The sequence below is a fragment of the Etheostoma spectabile genome, chromosome 11 (assembly GCF_008692095.1).
Source record: "Etheostoma spectabile isolate EspeVRDwgs_2016 chromosome 11, UIUC_Espe_1.0, whole genome shotgun sequence".
Lineage (NCBI taxonomy): Eukaryota > Metazoa > Chordata > Actinopteri > Perciformes > Percidae > Etheostoma > Etheostoma spectabile.
Genome location: NC_045743.1, coordinates 19,614,759 through 19,623,657, shown reverse-complemented (window position 1 = coordinate 19,623,657; position 8,899 = coordinate 19,614,759). Strand labels below are relative to the sequence as shown.

The window sequence follows — 8,899 nt, the reverse complement described above, 5'->3', positions numbered from 1 at the left end:
AACCTAAAGCTGGTCGGATGAAGGTAGTGGAGTAACTAACGTAACTAGTAACGAAGCTGAAAAGATGAACGTTAGGCAGTAGTGAACTAAATAACTAAAAGTAACTAGTAAACTAAAGCTGTCAGAGAAGCGTAGTGGAGTAACATAAAGTAACTAGTACACTAAAGCTGGCGGATGCGATGTAGTTGGAGTAACTAAAGTAACTAGGAATTAGCTGGTACAGATGAACGTCTAGAGCAGTAACCTAAAGGAACTAAATAACTAGTAAACTAAAGCTGTCAGATGAACGGTCGTGAGTAACGAAAGTACTAGTAAACTAAAGCTGTAAACAGCTGAACGTAGAGCAGGAACTAAAGTCAACTAGTCACTAAAGCTGTCAGATGAATCGTAGGGAGTAAAATAATAGTAACTAAAGTAAACTAGTAACTAAAGCTGTCAGATGAACGTAGTGGAGTAACTAAAGTAACTAGTAACTAAAGCTGTCGGATGAATGTAGTGGAGTAACTAAAGTAACTAGTAACTAAGCTGTAACAGATGAACGTAGCGCAGTAACTAAAGTAACTAAAGTAACTAGTAACTAAAGCTGTCAGATGAACGTAGTGGAGTAACTAAAGTAACTAGTAACTAAAGCTGTCGGATGAATGTAGTGGAGTAACTAAAGTAACTAGTAACTAAGCTGTAACAGATGAACGTAGCGCAGTAACTAAAGTAACTAAAGTAACTAGTAACTAAAGCTGTCAGATGAACGTAGTGGAGTAACTAAAGTAACTAGTAACTAAAGCTGTAACAGATGAACAGTAGCGCAGGAACTAAGTAACTAGAACTAAAGCTGTCAGATGAATGTAGAGGAGTACATAAAGTAACTAGTAACTAAAGAACTAGTAACTAAAGACTGTCAGATGTGAAAAGTAGTGGAGTAACTAAAGTAACATAACAAAGCTGTCAGTGCACGTAGTGGACGTAGTAATGTACTAGTGAACTAAAAGCTGTCCAGATGACTGTATCGGGTAACTAAAGTAACTAGTAACTAAGGTGACTAGTAACTAAAGCTTTCAATGAATGTAGGGAGTACTAAGTACTAGTAACTAGTAACTATTACTCAAGGAGGTAGATGAAATGTAAGGACGTAACTAACAGTCTAGTAAATAGCTTTCAGGATGAAGGTAGAACGAGAAACTACTAAAGTAACTAGTAACCAAAGCTGCCAATGAATGTAAGAGTAACTAAAGTAACATAGTAACTAAAGTAACTAGTAACGGTAAAGCTGTTGATGAACATGTGGAGTAACTAATGAACTAGTACACTAAAGCTGTAACAGATGAACGTAGGCAGTAACTAAAGTAACTAGTAACTAAGTAATAGGACTAAAGCTGTCAGATGAACGTAGTGGAGTAAACTGTAAACTAGTAACTAAGCTGTCGATGAAATTAGGGGAAGTAACTAAAGTAACTAGTAACTAAGCTGTAACAGATGAACGTAGGCGTAACTAAAGTAACATGTAACTAAAGTAACTAGTACTAAAGCTTTCAGATGAATGTAGGGAGTAACTAAAGTAACTAAGTAACTAGTAACTAAGCTGTAACAGATGAACGTCGCACAGTAACTAAAGTAACTAGTAACTAAAGCTGTCAGATGAACGTAGAGGAGTACTAAGTAACTAGTAACTAAAGTAACTATTAACTAAAGCTGTCAGAGTGACTGTAGTGGAGTAACTAAAGTAATATATAAAGTAAATAGTAACTAAAGCTGTCAGATGAAGTAGTTGGAGTACCTAAAAGTAACTAAGTAACTAGTAACTAAACTGTCAGATGAATTTAGTTGAGAGTCACTAAATATAACGTATAATAAAGCTGTCAGATGTGTAGTGGGAATAGAACTGTAAACGTACTAGTAACTAAAGCTTCAGCTTATGAAAGAAAGTACTCAAGTACTAGTAACAATGGCTGGTGAGAGACCTACGTAACTAAAAAAAAGTAACTAGTAACTAAAGCTTGTCAGATGAATGTAGGAGTAAAAATACTGTAACTAAAGTAACTAATTACCGTAACAGATGACGAGTTCGAAGGAGTACTAAAGTAACTTAGTAACTAAAGCCTGCAGATTTTTGGAACGAGAGGAGTAACTAAGTAAAGTACTCAAAGAACTATTTTTAACTAAAGCTTTCAATGATGTCGTGGAGGAACTAAAGTAACTAGTAAATAAAGCTGTCAGATGAAGTCGAAGAGTAAACTAAAGTAACTAGTAACTACAGCTGTCAGTGAATGTATAGAGGAGTAACCTAAAGTAAATAGTAACCAAAAGTAACTAGTCAAACTTAAAGCTGTCAGATGAATGTAGAAGAGTAACTAAGAAACTAGTAAATAAGCTGTCAGCTGAAGTAGAGGAGTACAACTAAAGTACCTAGTAACTAAAGTAACTAGTACTAACGCGAACGAGAATGTTAGAAGAGTAACTAAAGTAATAGGTAACTAAAGCTGTCAGATGACATGTACGTGGAGGTAAAAAGTAGAATATTCTCTCTGAGATGTAGCGGAAGAGAAGTAGAAAGAAGTGGCCGTGAAAAGAGAAGATCAAGTTAAGGGAGAATAGGTCAACAGCTTGAGTAGCTACAGTAGGCCCACGCGTGCTTGAGTAAATGTACTTAGTTAAATTAACCAAGTGAATTATTGACCCCAAGAAAGAACTGTGATCCTCAAGTCCAAGTAGCTCGCTCTCAAAAACAACAGCAACACTTTGAAATGTTTCACAGAGTTATTTCTTTCGCCAGCCGGCATCTGGAGCACCTGAAGAAGGGAAATAGAAAAACAATCCAGCACTTCTTCCAAATCGCAATCACGAAACGCCGTTCACGTCGGATGTGTTGTCGCTGGAACAAGAGGCTAATGATGTTAGGGGCTGGAGATCGTATGGAGACACTATATCAGTAGAGTGTTTGAACACGACTCGCCGTGACAATACCAGTATCAGTCATCTGCTGCGGCTTAAGGACGCATGAAATCAAAAAAAGATCTGCTGCGCCGCTGTGGTGGTTTGGGACCGGGTACCGTGACGACGGGCAATCCATCGTGGTCACAAACTGTGGAGGAGGGTGGTGGAGGTTATGGCGCGCCGGAGATGTCTATATCTGCATTCAAAATGTCGTATACAAGTGGACATTTGTGCAACTAATTTTATCTTCTGTGGGTGTGTGTAGTGTGTGTGGGTGCGTGCGTGTGAGTGCGTTTAGGTCGGCATATGTGGATGTATGTGTGTGGTGTGGTATGTCTGTTGTCTGGGTATTTTGTGCTGTATGTGTGTGTGTGGGTGTGACGGTGCGTGTCGGGGGCGTCTGTGGATATGTATCTGTGTGTGTCTGTCTGTCTGTGTTGTTTGTGTCTGTGTTGTGTGTGAGATTGTGTGATTGTCTCGTGTGTGTAGTGTCTGTATGTTTGTATGGTGGTTGTGTGTCTGTGTGCTGTGTGTGGTGTGTGTGTGATTGAGTTTCGGTGTGCAGTATGGTATGTATCGTGTCTGTGTGTGTGGGTTGTGTGTGTGTGTGTGTGTCGGTTTTCTGGTGAATGTGTGTGTATGTATGGGTCGTCGTGTTTGTTATGCATGCGTGCTGTGGTGTGTTTGTGTGCGTGTATGCATGCGTGTCTGTGTTATGTCTGTGTGGTGTATGCGTGCGTGTCTGTGTGTGATTGTGTGCGTGTATGCATGCGTGTCTGTGTGTGTGATTGTGTGCGTGATGCATGAGTGTCTGGGTGGCGGTGATTTTGTGTGTGTTTGTGTGTGTGGGTGTGTATCAGGATGGACAGAAGGGTCCAACATGGCACGGTCTAACCTACCAAACACGGCTTTGACAGCTCTGAAGGTATGCAATTAGCATTTAGCATTTATGCATTTGTTAGTATTTCTTCAGTCAAGTTTCGTCTCGGACAGACAGTTTTGCAGAATTGTTTTCTCCAGACCCGTGAAATGAAAGGAGGAGGCAGACAAGAAAAAATTGGAAGTTATAGTTAGGAATGCCACAAGAAAATGAAAGTCTGTGAAAAGTTAAGAAAGGGGTTAGGAGGTAGGCAAGGAAATGAATGGTATGAATGAAAGGGACAGAGAAGCGGGGACACGGGTGGTGGGAAAAATAAAAAAGGATGTATGGAAGGAAAGTGAGGAGATACATAAATCTAGGAAAGGAAACTGGAAGGCAGAAGAGGACAGAAAGAGCTGGAAAAGGGGACATAAAGGGAGAAGAAAAAGATGAGGTAGAGTAACAGGAAGAGTAGAGGAAAGTGAGAGGTGGAATATGAAATGAGGAGGTGGGAAGAAATGGTGGAAGGGAAACAGCAAGTAGGGGAGGAGATTAGTTGATAAGGTGAGGTGTAGAGGACATCGGAGGCAAAGAAGGAAAGTTGGGATTATGGAAGGGAATGTGAGGAAGATAGAGAAAGAAATATTGGACAAGAAAAAACGGACTCAGAAGAGGAAAGAAAGTGGACAGGGAAAATAAAGTATAGAAGAAATGGAGGGAGGTTAGGAGAACAAAAGGAAGAGCGTGAAAGAGAAGGAAAGTAGGAGACTCATGAGGGGGAAAAAAACAAAAAGGCAAGAAAACTATGAAAGACATTGGAGGAAAGAATGAGATTCATAGGACGGTAATGGGTAATAGATAAAGAAAATAGATGGAACGAAGAAAAGTAGGCAGTTATGGAAGGAAAGGCAAAGGAGAGGTAGAGAAGGTAAGGAGGGGGGTGTAAAGCAAGAAAAGAAGAGATAAGCGGGGGCAGGTAAAAGGAAGATGGTTAGAAGAGAAGTTGGTGACACAAAAACAAGGAGGAGAAAGGAAAGAGGAGCTAGAGATGATGGAATGGAAGGGGAGAGGGCAAGGCGGAAATGAAAGAGTAGGAAGGGGACCAATAGGAGAAAAGAGGCAATAGCAGAGGAAAAGTCAGAGACCAAAAAGGGAGGAGGAAGGAAAGAAAGAAGTTGGAGAAAGAAAAGGGAAAGTAGAATTGAAAGAGATGGAGAGAAAGAAGGAATGAGAGGAAAAGTAAGAGGAGGGAAAGAAAGAAAAGTCGGAAGTAGGTTAGGAGGGTGGCAAGGATCTTTCTTGGGGGAAACCTAGGGAAGACTAACGAGCGGGGATAAAGGAGATAGCAGGCAGTCAAAAACAAAAAGATAAACAAGGATGAGGTTAGAGAGAAAGGTGGAGGAATCAAACAAACATGGACAACACACAACATACACACAACACCCCACCCCACACACCACACACACAGTAACACAGACAGGACACCAACGAACGACACACACAGTACGTTCGCGCGCACACCACACACCACAAACAGTAACACAGGGAAGACCGACACACAACACACACACACGTACGCACACAACCCACACACAAAAAAACAGTCCACAGACAGACAGGACACACACCACACTCCACACACAAGTACACCCAAACAACAAAACAGTCCCAACAGGGGACAGGACGACACCACACACACGTCGCACTCACAACAAACACACCTACACACAGACAAACAGTACCAACAGACGACAGACACACACACACACACAGACCCAACACACACAAAAACACAGGAGAGGAAAAAAGGAAGAAGGGGAAGTAGGAATGGAGGAACAATGGAAGGAACTGAGGGAGGGAAGTAAAGAAAGAAATAAAGCAGAGAGTGGTAAGAGGTGTAAGGAGGGACAAATGAGGTTAGGAGGTAAGGAGTGGGGAAGGAGAGGAAAGGACAGGGAAACGTAAACAAAAGGGAGGAGATAGAGAGGAATGGGTGGAGACCCACAAGGCGAAGGAAGGGAAGACAAGAGGAGATAGAGATGGTACAGAAGAAGCCAATGGCATATAAAAGAGGGAGATTAAAAAGTAAGTATATAAGGGAAAGAAAGAAGTTAGACAAGGACAGGGCAGGTGAATGGAAAAGAACGAAAGAAAAGAAAGATAAGGAAGAAAGAAAGAAAGAAGAAGAAAGTAAGAAGATAGAGATGACAGGAGGATTAGACGGAGAAGCGAGAGAGGAAAAGAAAAAGCAAAGTCGGAAAGGAGGAGAATGGTAGGAAATGAGAAGGTTAAGGACGGAGAGTAGGTGGTGTGTGTGTGTGTGTGGGTGTGTGTGTGCATGGATGGTGTGGTGTGGTGTGGTGTGTGGTGATGGATGACTACTCAGGCCTTCCGGTACCCCCAAAGCAGAAACAATGTAAAATGGAATATTCTGCAGCGTTTTGTCATTTAGCTTCTTAAGACATAAAACACAACGGAGGAACACAACAGAATAGACTTTTGAAGACAGCAATATATTGTACTTAAATGTAATTTAGAACTAATGCCTAATAATTATCTACGTCCATTTAATTGGCATCGTGGTGAACCTCCTTCCCATTGTGAGCATCAACTTATAAATACCACGGCACTCTTCTATGGCAGCGGAAAAATAACACTAATGGCATTCCATGAGCCTGCCGCAGAAAGCCTGCCGTAGCTCTGCAGTCAAGATGTTTGTATCGTCTCTGTATATGTCCAGATGTTGTTTCCATGTCCGTTGAATGCTTGTAACTTCTCGATCATCTCCAAGAGTGTTCACAGTCCAACTAATGCTGTAAAATTTCCTGTTACGTCCCGATGTATGTTCCTGTCCAGCTGATGCTGTAACTTTCTGTATCTGTCCCAGATGTGGTTCCCATGTTCAGCTGAATGTGTAACTTATCTGTATTGCTGTCCAGATGTTGTTCATGTCCCATCCTGAAGGCTGTAACTTCTCTGTATCATGTAACCAGAGGGTTGTTCCTGTCCAAATCCGGAATGCTGGTAACTTCTCGGTTCTGTCCCAGATGGTGTTCCATGTAAATCTGAAGGCTGTATCTGTCCAATAGGTTGTTCCATGTCCATCCTGAAGCGGTATCGTCCCAGATGTGTTCCATGTCCATCTGAATGCTGTCACTTCTCTGTATCTGTCCCAGATGTGTTCCATGTCCATCCTGGAATGCTGTAACTGCTCTGTATCTGTTCCAGATGTGTTCAATGTCAATCTGAGGCGTATCTGTCCTATGTTGGCCATGTCATCCTGAAGCTCTATCGGTTCCAGATGTTGTTCCATGTCAATCCTGAATGACTGGATCTTCTTGATATGCCAGATGTGTTCCATGTCGATCCTGAAGCTTGGTAAACTTAGCTGTCTCTGTCCGATGTTGTTCCATGTCCATCCTGTGAAGGATGTATCTGTCCCAATATGTTGTTCCATGCCCATCTGACATGCTCTATCTGTCCCAGATGTGGTCCATGTCATCCTGATCTGTATTTTCTGTACTGTACCAGATTGGGGTTCCCGGGTCCACCTGACATGCGTAACTTCTCTGTATCTGTCCCAGATGTGTTCCATGGTCCATCCTGAATGCTGTATCTGTCCCATTTGTTGTTCCAGTCATCTGAATGATATTCTGTCCCTGATGTTGTTACATGTACATCCGGAATGGCGTAACTTCTCGTATGTCCCATATGTTGTTCACATGTCATCCTGAATGCGGTCTCTGCCCAGATGTGTCCATGCCTCCTGAAGGCTGTTATCTTCTCTGTAATGTCCCGATGTTGTTCCCCTGTCAATCCGAATGCTGAACTTATATGTATCTGTCCCAGAGGTTGTTCCATGTCCTCCTGAATTTATGTTATCGTCCCAGATCTTGCTTCATGTCCATCGGAATGCGTATCTGTCCACTTGTGGTTCCTGTCAACACTGAATGATGAATCTGTCCCAGATGTGTTCCATGTCACCCCAAATGCCTGTATATTCTAGGTATCTGTCCAGTGTTGTTCCATGTCCATCTGAATGCTGGATCTTCTCGTATCTGTCCCATATGTTTCAAATGTCACCCTGAATGCTTTATCCCTGTCCAGATTCTTGTTCCTATGTCCATCCTGAAGCGGTTTTTCTCGTATCGTCCAGAGTGTTTCATATCATCTGGACTGTATCTGTCCAGATGTTGTTCCAAGTCCATCGTGAATGCTATATTTTCTGTATCTTTCACAGATGTTGTCTATGTCATCTGAAGCTGTATCTTCTCTTGTATTTGTCCCACTTTTTTGTTCAGTACATCTGAATGCCTGTAGCTTCTCTGTATCGTGACCAGAATCTTGGGACATGTCAACCGAATGCTGTATCGTACCAGATGTTGTCCCGTCCATACCTGAAGCGTAACTTCTATGTATCTGTCCAGATGTTGTGGCCATGTCACCCTCTGAAGGCCCCGGTATCTGTCCCAGATCTTGTTACAGGTCCATCCTGAATGCTGTATCTGTCCCAGAGGTTGTTCCATGTCCATCTGAATGCTGTTTCTGTCACAGATGTTGTTACCGGTACATACTGAAGGCGTGTATCTGTAACAGACTTATATTCCTGAATTGTTCTGCTTGTTTTTCAGAAAGGGATCCAATGGTCGTTTGATGTTTTCTCCTTCCACGGAGGCCCCTGGAGACCACGCATAAAGTTCTGGCTACGACATGCGGACCCGCTCTACCTATCAAAAGGTTCAGGGTACACCAGCTCAGGTTGTGGTAACATCAGGGTGGGCAGATCATGATGAGAAGGTTCAGGGGGGCAAATCAAGTAGGTTTTGGGGCAAAGGGTTGGGGGCTCTGCCTGAAATTTTGTGTGAAACCCGTAATGGTTATGCATTCTCGGTGTGTCTTTGAGAAAGCTCTGAAATGAAATTTTGGTCTATTAGTCAACATTTATCAAAAATTCACTAATTTCTGTATTTTTAAAACTAAAGCTGTCAGATGAACGTAGTGGAGTAACTAAAGTAACTAGTAACTAAAGCTGTAACAGATGAACGTAGCGCAGGAACTAAAGTAACTAGTAACTAAAGCTGTCAGATGAATGTAGAGGAGTAACTAAAGTAA

The 8,899-nt window shown here is 42.0% G+C and overlaps 1 protein-coding gene and 1 long non-coding RNA gene across 3 annotated transcripts in view; both read left to right on the top strand.

Annotated features, from left to right (window-relative positions):
- pde1a (phosphodiesterase 1A, calmodulin-dependent) overlaps nt 1–8,899 on the top strand; it is a 51,830-nt gene that overhangs the window by 23,002 nt on the left and 19,929 nt on the right. The window lies entirely within an intron of this gene.
- On the top strand, nt 1,266–8,837 carry LOC116697908 (uncharacterized). The gene is made up of 3 exons (XR_004334076.1): nt 1,266–1,355; nt 1,858–1,859; nt 8,817–8,837. It is a non-coding gene; the product is annotated as an uncharacterized LOC116697908 (long non-coding RNA).